Raw genomic sequence first — 13465 nt, 5'->3', positions numbered from 1 at the left:
ACTGCAGATCGGCCCTACTAGTCCTTAAGGGCCCCAGGTCCGCACCCCGGGAACTCCCGTGGGAAGCCTGCGGTGGGGGGGCAGGGCTGACGAGAGAGGACAGGCAGGGAGAGGCCAGGCGGTCGAGCACAGCAGACGCAGGCCCGGCTGCAGATCTTGAACCTCACGGAGCTCCCACGTCCCTGCCTACCCACTTGTGACAGCCGAGGATATTGAGGCACAGAGAAGGCAGCGGGCCCGCCCAAAGACAGGAGCCCAGAAACCCGCAGCTGCCCCTGCACCAGGCGAGCAGGGACCCACTGTGGCCCGCCTCTCCGGCCTGCAGTCGGCTTCACCCCTGCCCGAGGCTCGGCTTCCCCCTCCGCACGCCTGCTCCGCAGGAGGTGGCCACGGCCTGGACCGGGGCTGTCCCCTCCACACGGTCTGGAGAAGCACCTGTCCGACTTCTGGGTGGCAGGAAAAGGGGAGCAAGATGGACCCTGCAAAACAGGCTTGGCGGACGCCTCCCAGGGCAGCACAGAGAGAGAGGCGACTCAGCCAGGGGCGTCTGGGGCTCCCCGCCTCAGGACGGCATCCCTGGGGGAGCCGCCCACCTTCCTTCCCACAAGTGGGAAGGAGACCATGATTCCAGGGCCGAGCAAGAGAAGCCACTCCTAGATTCCACCCCCCCTGCCAGGTACTCCTGGGGGCCCTTGGGCCCTGACCAGAGCAGGGCCCGCAGGGTTTCTCTGCGGCTGTTCTCCACCAGGGGCCGGGTGCAGCCGTAGCCACAGCCACTGGGAGGGGCCTCTGCTGCCACCAAGGCTCACAGCTGCAGGGGCCGGTGCCCCCCGAGCTGCTGGTTGGTTGTTTGTTTGCTGCTCCCCCCCAGGAAAGGGAGGGAGAGGCAGGAGAAAGCTTGGCCGGAAAGGGGGAGGGCGGCAGGGAGGGAGGCCGGGAGGGAGGAGGCCTGTTTGACTGCCAGCCGCCGGCCTGCACCCCAAAGCTCCCCAGCCCCCCAAGGCATTGCCTGCACCCAGCCCGAGTCTGCGAACCAGGAGGAGGGGAGCCCATGGGGGAAGGAGCACCCCCCTCGAGCCTCTGCAGCAGGCACCCTGCCCGCCCGGCCCGAGGCTGCGTGCTCAGTGTCCAGCAATCGCCCACCCTGCCGTGAGCCCCTGGGGCTGCTGGGTCCCAGGACCCCACCCCCGCCCCAGCCCGCCTCCCCGGGACCCCTGCTGCTCCCAGGCCCCCACTCTGGGTGCTTCCTGTTTACACAGAACATCCACAGAAGACACTTTCCCGGAGCCTGGGTGACAATGGGCTGGGTGTGTTTTCTGGAGTCTTCTGGAGAGAGACACTCTGGCCAGGAAGGGGAACATTAGAAAGAAAAGGCAAAAAAAATGCCCAAACATCCTCGGCTCGCAGAGGCCCTGCCCACCCCCTTCCACGTGGGTGCAGGCCCCACCGCTGCCATCCGCCCCTACCCGCTGATAAGCAGAGGCGGCGATAAGGCCTTATTCTTTAAAAGTCATACTTTGGACTTGCTGGGGCCTTGTCACTGGCTGATCGCCACACACTTATCTGATCCTCGCTCAGTGGGGCTGGGGGTGGGGGGGGGGCGGGGCTGCAGGACATCAAGCTCAGACACGGGGGAGCCAGCTGACACCCGGCCCTCCCTGGCCAGGGGGGCGCAGGGGGGCGTGTGGGGAGGGGCGGCGCCCAAACGCCGAGCCTCACACCCTCAGCACCCCCGCACCTCACACCCCTTCCACCGCTCCCCGCTGCCATGCCCTCTTTGGGACGATGAGGCATCAGTGGGACTCGGAGCTCATAGGGACCTCCACGAGACGGGCCTCTGTCCAAACGGACAGGAGGCCCAGCAGCCCCCACACAGGCAAAGAGACCTGGACGGGCTGCCAGATTCAGTCCAGGAAGGCTGCACGGAAGAGGTGGTGGACGGATCTCTCCTTTAGCACAAAACATACTTGAGGCCACAAAACTGCATCTCACACACAAATACCTGGAGGGCAGCCTCAGAGCCACGGGCAGAGGTGGGAAGCCCTGGGCTCTCAGCCCCAGAGCAGGCGCCCAGAACCTCCCTGAGCCCCAGAGCCTGGGGGTTAAGAGCTATGCTTAATAAAGTTTGAAGCCGAGAACGGTCTCCTGGGGACCGACAACGGCAGGGGCCGCTTCTTGGGGCGGTGGGCTCTCGGTCGTGGCTGCTTACAAGCAGAAACCACTGCCACAACTCAGGAACAGGTGGCCCGAGGTCCCTTGGGGAGAGGGAAGAGACATCTCCACTCTCCAAAATTCCACAGCCGCATGGGGTCCCGCCAGGACCCCCCGCCCCCCCCCCCCCCCCCGCCCCCCCCCCCCCCCGCCCTCGGGACCCCACGGCAGGAAGCTGGGGAAGCCCCACCGCCTCCTTTCCGGTGGCTGCATGGCAGGAGGGAGGCGGGGAGGAGGCAGGAAATGCCAGCCTCACCGCGGTGGGGTGGGGGCGCGCCCCGGGGGCTCCACCTCCCCCAGACAGCCAGGGAACCCCTGACTCTTAGAAAGGGGAGCTGGGGCTCCTCCAAGGCCCTTCTTGGCAGGACCGATCGGGGCAGGGTCCAAGCAGGCCACGGGCTGGGGCCGCGTGTCCAATGGGAAGGAGGAGGACACTGGGCGGGCCACACAGGAAGCACAGAGTGGGGAGGGAGGGACAGGAGGTCCAAGTGAGGGAGCCTGGGGAGGGGTCCCACTTCGGGGAGGGGCAAGAAGGCTGGCGTGGGGGCCGGAGCGAAGGTGCCCAGGAGGAAGAGGAGCACAAACGTAGAGGAAGAACGTTGTAAGAACAAGAACACTTCTGAGCACAAGCTCCCCTCACCCCTGCAACGCTGCGCCCCTGCCCGGGGACCCCCCCCCCCCGGAACCGAAACCCCACATCGAGGAGCTGGCAGGCCCTCAGGAGCGTCCCAAGACACCCACCTACAGCCCCCACCTTCCGGAAGGACTGCTTCCCCGAGGCCGCCAGGGGAGGGAGAAGTGGCGGCCTGGTGGGGACGCGGTGAGGACCGCGGCGCGTCTGGGTTTGGGGGAAGCTGCGAGTGGCTGGAACACAAGGAGGGGGAGAGGGGAAGCTCCCGCTGGCCCCACGGGGCGAGGGGCCTTCAGGAGCTGGGGCCAGCTGGGCAGATGGCCCCTGACATGCGGAGGCCCCAGCCGCAGGGAGAGCCGACCGCTGCCGGGACTCAGGGCCCCTGGCCTGTTTCCCCTTCTGCCAACAGAGTGCACCCAAGGCAGCAGCTACCGTGGTGGCCCCTGTGCCCCGTCCGTGCCTGCTTCCCACCCTGCAGAGGGTGGGCTGGGACCCAGGGGCCTGTCACCTCCGGCTCCCGGGGAGCCTGGCCCACCCACGACCTCCTGGCCCAGTGTCAGCTTACGGCTCAGGTGGCTCAGGCTGAAATTTCAGCTCCTCTGGGGTCACTCTGCCCTCTCCCAAACCAGTGGTCCCAGCCCCAAGTCTCAGCCCCTGCTAAGGAGGACACAGGTGAGCTGGGCCTTTACAGAGGTGAGGAGAAACCCCAGCCTGCCTCTGTCCTGCCCCAAGCCCGGGGGCCTCGAGCATGAGGGTCTCTGTCCTGCCCCAAGCCCGGGGGCCTCGAGCAGGGTGGTGAATGTGCCAGGCAGGCAGCTTCGGGGGTCTCTCTCTGCCGGGCTCAGCGAGCACACGGACCCAAGGGGGCCAGAACGTGGACCTGCCCAGCTCTACACAGGGTCCGGGGTGGTCCAGATCCACCCAGACCCCAGAAAAGAGAGGGAGGGAGAGGACGGGGACAGCAAGCCAAGACGTGCATTCCTTCACCCTGCCCCCATGTGCCCACAGGAAACGGCTCTAAGGGTTTTGGTCCCTGGGCACCCAACAGGGACTTCACCTCCATGGGTCCCATGGAGACCACCAGCTGGCCTCTCCAAAGTCCTATTTCCTGGCACGACCCCACCCCGCCCTCTGCAACAGACAGGGATGCCGGGGGACCCAGGAGGGGAGGGGTGGAGAGGGGGCAGGCAGGGTGGACACCGAAGGCCAAGGGACGGACATCTTGACCCTGCCGGCCCCACGGCCTTGTGTTGGCCCCAGAATGAGCAGCCACCACGGACCTAATAGGCAGAGGCTCTGCCCGAGACTCGGAAAGAGTCAGGGGCTCCCCTGAGAGCCTCAGGTGTCCTCCCCTCAGAGTGATGCCAGGTGGGCTGGGCCAGGTCAGGGCCTTGGGGCCCAGCTGAGCACAAGGCCTCAAGAACTCAGAGACGCCAAACCTGTCTTTAAGGCCCCTGACCCCCACCCACATCAGGCAAACCAGGGGCTCGGCTCCTTTCCCCACCCCAGAAGGAGCCACGCAGCTGGGCTCTCCTTCCTTGAACTCATATCCTGGCCCCCGGGATGTGATCAGAGGCTGAGAGTAGGAGTGTGGGACGCACGGAAAAGCGAGGGGCTGCGAATCAAAGCCCCTCACAGGAGGGTGTATGGCACAGAGCATGGCTGCTCACACGTCTGGACCCCCAGGGGAAACAGATACAAAGGCCGAGAGTAGGACTGTAGGGCCCCAGACAGGCTGCTCTCCCGAGGAACTCCCTGGCATCCCAGGGTGTGAGAACAAGAAACAGTAACACAGGCGCTGGGACTTCTGGGTCCCAATGAGGAGACACCAACCTAAAGCCCTCAGCCCTGACCAACTTCAAACTCCCAGGGTAGATGGAACACTCCCTGCGACGCGCCTCATGGAGAAAGACCCCAGGAAGGCCCAAAGGGTCTAACAGGGGAAACCGCTCTCTGTAACAAAGCCCAGGGTAACACAACGTCTGTGCTGATATCCACTGAGCACTCGACGACGGATACGTCTACACCATCACCGTCAACATCACCACCATCACCATCATCACCATCAACCTCACCACCTAAGCAAACCCCTGTCCTGCCCCACGGCATGCATGAAAGCCTAAAGCCCAGAGAGACTGATGCTAAGTGGGTTTTGCCGCAAGCGGCGAAAGGGATGGGGTTTTGGGGTTCTGCTGGCCATACTGAGCAGGCCAGGGCTGGTGAGGGGCAGGGGAAGAAGAGTGGCGTGGCCGCCCTCGCCCAGCCACCTCGTACGGAAGGGGTATCGCAGCTGGGCCCGGGGGGCAGCAGGTGTGGCTGGAGTCCAGCCACCGTGGAGGAAGGGAGCAGCACGGCCGGGAGGCAGGGGGCGGCCAGGAGGGGCTCCCCGCGAGCAGCCAGCCAGTGCCTGGGCCCGGGAGGTGCTGGAGAAAGAGCTGAGGACAGCACCAGTGCCCCGGGGCACTCCCGCCGGGGTCTTTGCCAGAGGCTGCCGGCCGGGGCCACACCAGGCCCAGCCAACCAAATGCACCTGCACCCCTTCCCCTCATTCTGGCAGCAGGGGGTGTCATCACCCCCCCCCCCAGGCTGGCAGTGCTCTGATGGAGGCCCGCGGCGAGCACTATCTGGGGTACCTGAGGACGAGCTGCACACCCAACCTAGGGAGGCACCGCTCAGACCACCACGGAGCAGAGAGGGCGGGGAGTTCTGGAGCGGCACACAGCCCGAAGTCTTCGCAGCTTAGGGACACACGACGCCAGGAGCACGGCGGGGCCGCGCCCCCGCCGGAGCCCTGCCTGTCTGGCCCAGCCCCATCCTCGCCCGGCCACCCTTGTGTGCCCAGGTGCGACGGAGAAGGCCCCACGGGCCGCTCACAGCTTCAAGGTAGCAGGTACCAGGACCTGTCGCACAGACAGCCCCAAAGGCGGCTCAGGAAACGCCAACTCCCCACCTTCCCTTCCCTCTTCCCCGAGACTCCAGAGCCTCCTAGGACTCAGGGCAGGGCCAGTGTTTCCAGAAGCCACGTGACCACGGGCAATGGGCAGGGGGGCGCTGAGCACCAGCAGACACGTGGTCTGCGGAGGCCTAGGGACTCGGAGGGGCAGTGGTCAGGACCGGCGGCGTCAGGTCAGTGGCTGTGGGACGGAAGTCCCATCCCGAGGGCTCGGGCAGCCTCCTGTCCCCAGTGCCGTTCCTCCATCCATCCATCCATCCATCCATCCATCCATCCAACAGGCAGAAACCTCAAAGATGCCTGGCCCCCGAGTGCAAGCCACACAGCCACCACCTAGGGCCCCCAAATCTTGAGGGGCTCCAAGGCATCTGATCTCACCAAGAGGTGCCCACATCCCTCCACCCCAGAGACGGTCGAGGGGGCAACAAGGCTGCGGGTGGCCTCGCCGATGGGGCTACCCACCAGCCCAGCAACCCCGGCCAGCACTGCAGGGGGAGCCAGGAAAGGGCCCCAATCATCAGTGCAATGCTCCCAGAAAGATGCCAAGGAGCCCCAGACAGTACACAGAGCTGGTTTCCAGCCCTGTGGCCAGAGACCCCCAGCAGGCTGGCCGGGCCCGCGTCCCCGGGCGCAGCAGGCAGACCTCCCCACGCTGCGGCCAGACATCCAGGCCACGGCCCCGCTTGGCAGTCTAACACATGCTGCCTGCTGGACAGCCTGCCAGACGGGCCAAGAAGCAGCAGCCGTGGACGCCCCCAGACCTGCTGGAATGCCGGGGGAGGAGGTGCAGGGACAGAAACAGGGGGGACGAGAGGAATGCGGAGGAACCGGCAGCCTGCCCTGATGAGCCTGCAGCCGGCACCCCGGCCGCTGCAAATCAGAGATCCCCACGCACGCGAGCCTGCCCCGCGGCCCCGCAGAGGGCTGTGAAGTCTCCCCGAAGACACCCCCGTATCGCAGAGGGCGAGTCTAAGCAGGACTCGACAGCACACCGGCCCCACACACCCCGTCTGATCACGGGAGCTCTCGTCCAGCGGGCAGGGGGAGGGCTCGGTGGGAGAGGCTCCTCCCGAGCCAGAGCCAGAGCCGCTGGCCAGGACCCTTCGCCCTCACGAAGACCCCCCACGGCCAGCGGGGCGGCGGGGCACTGAGCCACAGGCACAGAACCTGGGGCCCAGCAGCGACGCCCACTGTGGGGACAGAGCGCAGGGAGCGGGAAGCGCGCTCACCTCTCCGAGGCCAGGCGAGGGCTCCTGAGCGCCACGGCCTCCCCTCCAGGCTGTCCCCTCCACTGTCCCCAGCACCTGTGGGGTGCTGCCCAGACTGTGGAGGAAGGTGGGTGGGAAGGGGGGATTCCTGGTGAAACCCCGCCTGCGGCAGGAGAGCTTGCGGGGGAGAGAGGGCCCCGAGTCTGCGGGCTGGTTGAACCAGTTTCTTCTCAACAGGAAAAGAAATGATTCTTGTTTCATTTTGAGCCACGTTGCCCTGGCTGGCGCAGAGGCCCTGCTCTGTCGGGGAACACGCCTGTGCGTCCTGCCCCCGACAGCTGTTTGTTCTCACTCTCACGTGCATCCCCGTCGGGCCCTGGAACACATCTGCAGACACCAGGGCTGAGCCTGCCCACACCCCACCCGCCTGTGGTGGAGTGTGGGGGCCCCCAGGCAGGTGGCCGGGCAGGTCAGAGCTTTCCGGAAGGGCCAGGGAGAGGAGATGCTCCGGGTGAAACTCCTCTGGGCCTGGGGTGGGCTGGTCGCACCTGGAGACACTCCCACGTCCCCCCTCTGCCCAGGAGCACCACCGTTTCACGGCCGTGGGCACGAATGCTCAGAGCCCGGGGCCGCACGGTGGGTGGGGCGGGGCCAGGCCAGGGGTCCCCGGGGAAGAGGGCGTCTGCTCAGCTCCCAAGGAGTTCCCGGAGGGCTTCCCATGACCCCCACTGCCACGTGCTGTGAGCCCTGGCCACGCTCCCCTCGGCAGAGGCTCACCCACGCCACACCGACTCAGCCAGCGGCTCCCGGCCGGTGTCAGTCGCGTGCGGGGGCCCGCCTGGCGGGGCCCTGCAGACCGGAGACAGGGCCTCACCAGTGACACAGACCGAGAACCTGTCGTCTGCCCGCTGGAGCAGGGGCTTCCCCATCTCAGCTAGAGCAGGGGCACCTCCCTCCGCAGGCGAGGGCCTCTGTGGGTGCTCACCTGGACAGCACAGCAGCCCAACCCCCGCTCCCCACCCACCGGGCCCTACAAGGCCAGGGCAGCCTCTTCAAAGGTCACCCTGGCACACCACCCCCGCCCCACCCCTGCTGAAAACCCTGCCAGCTCTTCTCTGCTCTGGGCAAGAAGCTTCCATGCAGGAGCTGCTCTGGGACCAGCACAGGCTGACCTGTGAGCCCCTCGGGGCCTGCGAGGCCCATGGGCTGGGCTGGGCTGGGCTCCCAAGCTGAGATCTGCCGGGGACCCGCTGTGTGCCAGGCTCCGCCCACTACTTTCTCCTCTGGGCCCCCAGCAAGAGCAGGGAGGGGGGACACAGAGGCCCCGAGGTGGCCGTGCGAGCACAGGGCCAGGCCCGGCTGACCCCAGAACCTCTGCCCTGTCCTCACAATCCAACCACGCCCCCAGGACGCCGACTCCTGCCGTACCTGGGGAAGGGGGGGGGGGGGGGTGAGGCCATGGAGAGGGACAGGCGGTATCTGTTCCCAAGCACCCAGGACAGGGCTACAGGGAGCACCCACAGGAGCGTCCAGCCCACAGGGTCCCCAGGCAGAAGCGGGGATAAAGAGACTGACAGACGGCCCAGGAGGGCTTCCTCCTGGGCTCTGGATGGTCACGACCTCCATCTGCACAGCACTGCCCCCGGCAAACGCCCACCAGTCCCCCTGGTACAGAGACCTGGCCGCGGCCACCTCGGCACGGTGTCCCCATGGCCACCCCCGCCGCTGATCACCTGGCAGGATGGTCATGGTCCACCATCACTGCTAGAACCTACCATGGCTCCCCATTATACAGCCCCCAAATCCCAAAGCCCCCGGCCCATCCTGGAGCCCCGGGGAAGCCCCGTGGCTGCCCAGTGCTCCTGCCTGCTCGCCCCGCGGGGCCGGGGCCTCCACCCACACACTCGCTGCCCCCGTGCCCCTTCCTGGCCCCCTCGGGCTCACCAATGTCCACTTCTCTGGGTGTCACGAGCAACCCCCAGGGGGTGGCCAAGGCCAGCGTCAATGTGGGGGAGGGAATCTGGGGAAAGTATGTTTCCACCGTTTGTTACTGTCCTTGGGAATATCTGAAAACAGCTTCTATGAACTACCAACAACACACATTTTTGAATGCCTCGGGAGGGGGGAGGGTAACAGGGCTGGGGGCCGGCCAGCCGCCACAAGACAAGTCAGGTGACCAAGTGTGCTCCCCGCAGCGGGGCTGAGGGGCCCAGGTGACCCGAGCCCCGCCCCGGGGCGCTGGAGCTCAGTGAGGCCAGGCGCAGAGGGCTGGGGGGAAGCCAGCCGGCAGATAGCTGCACCCAGCTCTCACCCCAGCCAGGGACAGCGGACACCCTGTCAGCATGAGAGAGAAGCGGCGAGGGCCCAGAAACACGCCTTCTCAGACGTGGAACCCACCCCACTTCCCGAAACCCACACACAGTCCATGCAGCAGCAGCCCCTGCCAAGTGGGAAAAGGGTCTGGATCCTTCCAGCAAACACACAGCTCGCCGGATGCCTGGGGAATCCCTACCACCTGGCCCCGCGGGCGCCTGGCTGTGTCACCTGGACTGCGAGGACGTCAAAGAACAAGCTGGCTCCGTCAGAGATCTCCCACCCAGACGTCGGAAGACCCCAGATCCAGGTGCAGAAACACCCCAGAGACCAGCAAAAAAAGCCTCAAGCGCCCGCCACAGCCCCCACTGACGGACTCCAGAGCCCAAAACCCATGCACTCGACTCGCGGAGGAAGTCCTTGCTCAGAGCCTGCGGACGCAATGCCACACACAAGGCGAACACGCCGCTTCCCAGAGAATAAACGATCGGAAAGCGCTAAACGTGGCCGCGAGAGGTGGGAGGTGGGGGACAATGCCCAGCAGCCAGGCGCCCGCTCCAGGCAGACCCCGTGCCCACCTGCACGTGGCCAGAGCGCTGTCCCCGAGCCGTCCGCAGGGGAGACGGTCAGCAGGCCCCGCGGGACACTTGGAAAGCCCGGCCCGGTCACCAAATGCCCACGATGACCCCTTGCCACGCACACGTGGGCTGCACCCACAACGCCCCGTTCACACATCTCACACCCGCCATCTGAGAGCCACCCAGCCAAGTGGGACAGGCTCGCCTGTCCCACGTTGCCCAGCGGCCATGTTCTAACTTGGGTGCCAGGCCCAAAGCCCAGTGGTTCCCAGAGACCGTCCTGCCCGGCGCCCAGCACAGGAGAGGGCCTAGCAGCTCGGGGTGTTTTACGTACGCAGGCGGTTTTACACAACTTTAAACACCTGTCACGCCAAGAGCTTCAGCCGACCTGGAAAACACTACCTGCACCCACCTTACACGTATGGACGTCAAAGCCAATACCTGGAGGGGCCTGTCCAGGGTCAAGTGTGGAGGGAGGCGAGACACACGCACAGTTCTCGTGCTCGAGGGTGAGCTGCCGGGGGGGTGGGGTGCCAACCCAAACACCCCATTGGCACCCCCAAAGCCGGAAAGACAGACCCCCAGGTTCCAAATCACCTGCAGAGGGTTTCTTTGCTGTAGGAGGCCAGGGCCTTCGAGAAGCCTCATCGCTGCAGACCCAGACCCCGAGTGGCCCTGCACAGTGGCTCGTCCATGACAGCCTGGCAGAGAGGGCAGAGCTGAGCCCGCAGACGCCCAGGGCCGGCCCCAGGCGAGCGAGCCCCGTGTGCCCGTCCCTTAGCTCCCGACAGGGTGCAGGAAAGGCTTGCAAAGGGCACGTTTAGGGCAGGCAGCCCCCAGCCAGGACAGCAAGGTGCCCAGCGGCCATGTTCTAACTTGGGTGCCAGGCCCAAAGCCCAGTGGTTCCCAGAGACCGTCCTGCCCGGCGCCCAGCACTGTCCACACGGCACGCCACGGGCCGGGCCGCGGCTCTGGACACAGAGACGCAAGCAGGAGCCTGAGACATCATGGGCTAAACGCCCACAAACTGCTAAAGGACTTTAATAAGAGGGCTGGAGGAGAAGGGCGCTTGGGTGGCTCAGTCAGCTGAGCGTCCGACTCGCAACTTGGGCTCAGGTCACGATCTCACAGTTCGTGAGTTCGAGCCCCCCGTCGGGCTCTGTGCTGACAGCGTGGAGCCGGCTTGGGATTCTCTCTCACCCTCCCTCTCTCTGCCCCTCCACCCCCCACTCTCTAAGTAAATAAACTTAAGAAAAGGGCTGCAGAAGCAAGGTGGTCTGAGCTCCACCCCCAGCCGCCCAGGTCTGTGTGGCCCTGGACAAGTCACCGCACGCCCGAGCCTCAGTTTCCCCTGAGCCTGGGCACAGAAGACGGCATCCTCCCAGGGACGTCTAGGAAGGTAAGTCAGCAGCCTATACAGATCCTGGCACAGGTGAGGGATCAAGACGCAGGTGTCCTCACAGCGAGCGGAAGAGACACACGGCGCGAGCCGGGAAGGCCAGAGGTGCAACCCCCGTCACCACGAGGGGCTCGACTGGGAGCGGCTGGGGCTCCCACCTCTCACTCCTCAGCAGAGAAGGGCTACCAGCCACCCCCACGGCCTCCTCCCCACATACCCCGCACTCGGGCCACCGGGAATCCACACGCCCCACCCCACCCCCGCCCCCAGTTAGACCAGTGCCACGGTCCCCCCGTCTCATGTGCGAAAGGGGAGTGAGCCAGACCCCGAGGCGCCCTCCCCAGAGCTGGCCGCCCTCCCTGGAGTCCAGCGCGCACATATTGGGGGCAGGCCAGAAACCAGGAGTTCGAGCCCGAGGCCATCGGGTCTACAGACCAGAGGACCCCAGTCACGGCCGTGCCCACGGGACCTCAGACAAGTCTCCTCTGTTCGCACATCTAAAGGACGAGGAGCTGAGAGAGGCAGCCAGGGATGCTGGTCAGAATCAGGAGGGAGCAAGATGCCCTCACCTGGGCCCCCGGGCAGACTTTCCACGAGCTGAGCCCCACACCCCACAGGCAAGACACTGGCACCCTCCCAGGCCGGGTTGCCCCCAGGCCCGCCCGCCCGCCCGCCCGGCCCGGCCCTCACCTGCTGGCCACCTGTGGTCCCCTGCCCGCCAGGCCAGGCCCCCTCCCGAAAGAGAGGCCAGGAGGTGCAGCCTCATGGCGAGCGTGGGAGACAGGTCCCACCACGGGGGCGGCCCCATCAGCCCCCGGCCCGCTGGCTCGGGGTCCCACGGCCTCCGGCGATGCAGTGTGGCGGCACACGGGCGGCGGGAGCTTGGGTGGGGAAGGAGGCCTGGGAGGACCGGCGTCTCTGCAAGGCAGCTGCGAGCCTCAGGAGCCAGTGGCGCTCACGCTGGCCCAGCGGGCGAGTTCCCCTTTCCCAGGGCCCGCCCGGCCCACCACCCTCACCCAGACACCTGTGACCACAGGCAGCTCCCATCGGCCGAAACCGGCACTTCTTGGAAGAGGACACGGACCCCAGCCTCGTTTCCTCAATCTGAGCCTGCAGATGGTGAGGCAGATGGGCAAACTGCCCGGCAGGGCCCGGGGCCGGGGGACGGGGCAAGGCCCCGACGCAGGCAGACCAGAGCCCCACCGGCTCCCCTGCCGGCTGACCCGGCCAAGCCCCCTTCCCCGGCTGCACGCCGTGAGGATGGGGCGCGCTTGCCCACGTGGTGCCAGCCGCCCGGGGGGGCTCCTTTGTCCTGACGGACCGTGCCTGTCCTGGCCGACCTGCGATGCCGTCCCCCTGCACCCCAGCAGGAGACACTGTGCACTGAGCCCTGGGAGTCTTCCTTTTGCAGGACTGAGTCCCAGCTAGGGCAGGGGGCGGAGGGAGGCGTGGGGGAGCAACGAGGAGCCCCACAGCCAGGGAAGCGGGGCCTGAGCCGGTCTGGGTGGACCCCGCCTCCAGGGGCCACAGGGACTCAGCCTCTGAGGGGAGAGGGTCTTCGGGAAGGCTTCACGGCCCCCCGCCGCTCTTTCAGGCCACAGAATGCGTCCCGGGGCCCATCAGCCCAGGGCTCGGGGCCGGCGTTGGGAGTGGGGGGCAGGGGGACCACAGCACGCAGACTTCGGCCCCACAGGCCCCCCGCCAGGCGAGGAGCCTGAGGCCCAACCAGGTCTATCCACGCGGGGCTGCCCTGCCCAGATGGCAGGGGCCCGGGCGGCCCCCAGACCACGCCAGCACACCCCACACCTGTCCACCAGCTTGCACCACCCTCCGCCGGAAAGCCAGCTGGCCGTGGGACTGGGGCAGGCCCCTGCCCACGGGGCGCCCACCGGACTCCCGACGCCTGGCCTACCCCCAAGGCAGGCTCCCCCTGGCGCTCACGTCCCCACGGCCCGTCACATCCTCCAAGCCAATCCTGTCACGTCACCAGGGACCCACGTCACGCTCCAGCCCTCCACGAATATCTGCCCAATCTGGGGTTCCAGGATCCAGGGGAAGGCCCCAGAAGTCACGCTGCAGACTGGAGGGGCCTGGGACTCCCACATCCACGGCGGGAAACAGCACGTCACTTCCTGCGCTTTTATTCAGTTTGCGTTTGGTTTGCGACGCACG

At 66.6% G+C, this 13465-nt stretch overlaps 1 protein-coding gene across 9 annotated transcripts in view; it reads right to left on the bottom strand.

Annotated features, from left to right (window-relative positions):
- RXRA (retinoid X receptor alpha) overlaps positions 1 to 13465 on the bottom strand; it is a 95567-nt gene that overhangs the window by 29299 nt on the left and 52803 nt on the right. Inside the window, exon 1 of one of the 9 annotated variants that reach the window (XM_047829133.1) lies at positions 11984 to 12006. The exons of the other annotated variants lie outside the window; for them this stretch is intronic. The gene's annotated coding sequence lies outside the window, so the exon portion shown is untranslated. Of the gene's footprint in view, positions 1 to 11983; positions 12007 to 13465 lie in introns of those variants that run through there. 9 annotated transcript variants of the gene reach the window in all.

The sequence above is a fragment of the Prionailurus viverrinus genome, chromosome D4, assembly GCF_022837055.1.
Source record: "Prionailurus viverrinus isolate Anna chromosome D4, UM_Priviv_1.0, whole genome shotgun sequence".
Taxonomy (NCBI): Eukaryota; Metazoa; Chordata; class Mammalia; order Carnivora; family Felidae; genus Prionailurus; species Prionailurus viverrinus.
Note: the sequence above shows the minus strand (reverse complement) of the source record. Positions and strands in the feature narration are given on the sequence as shown.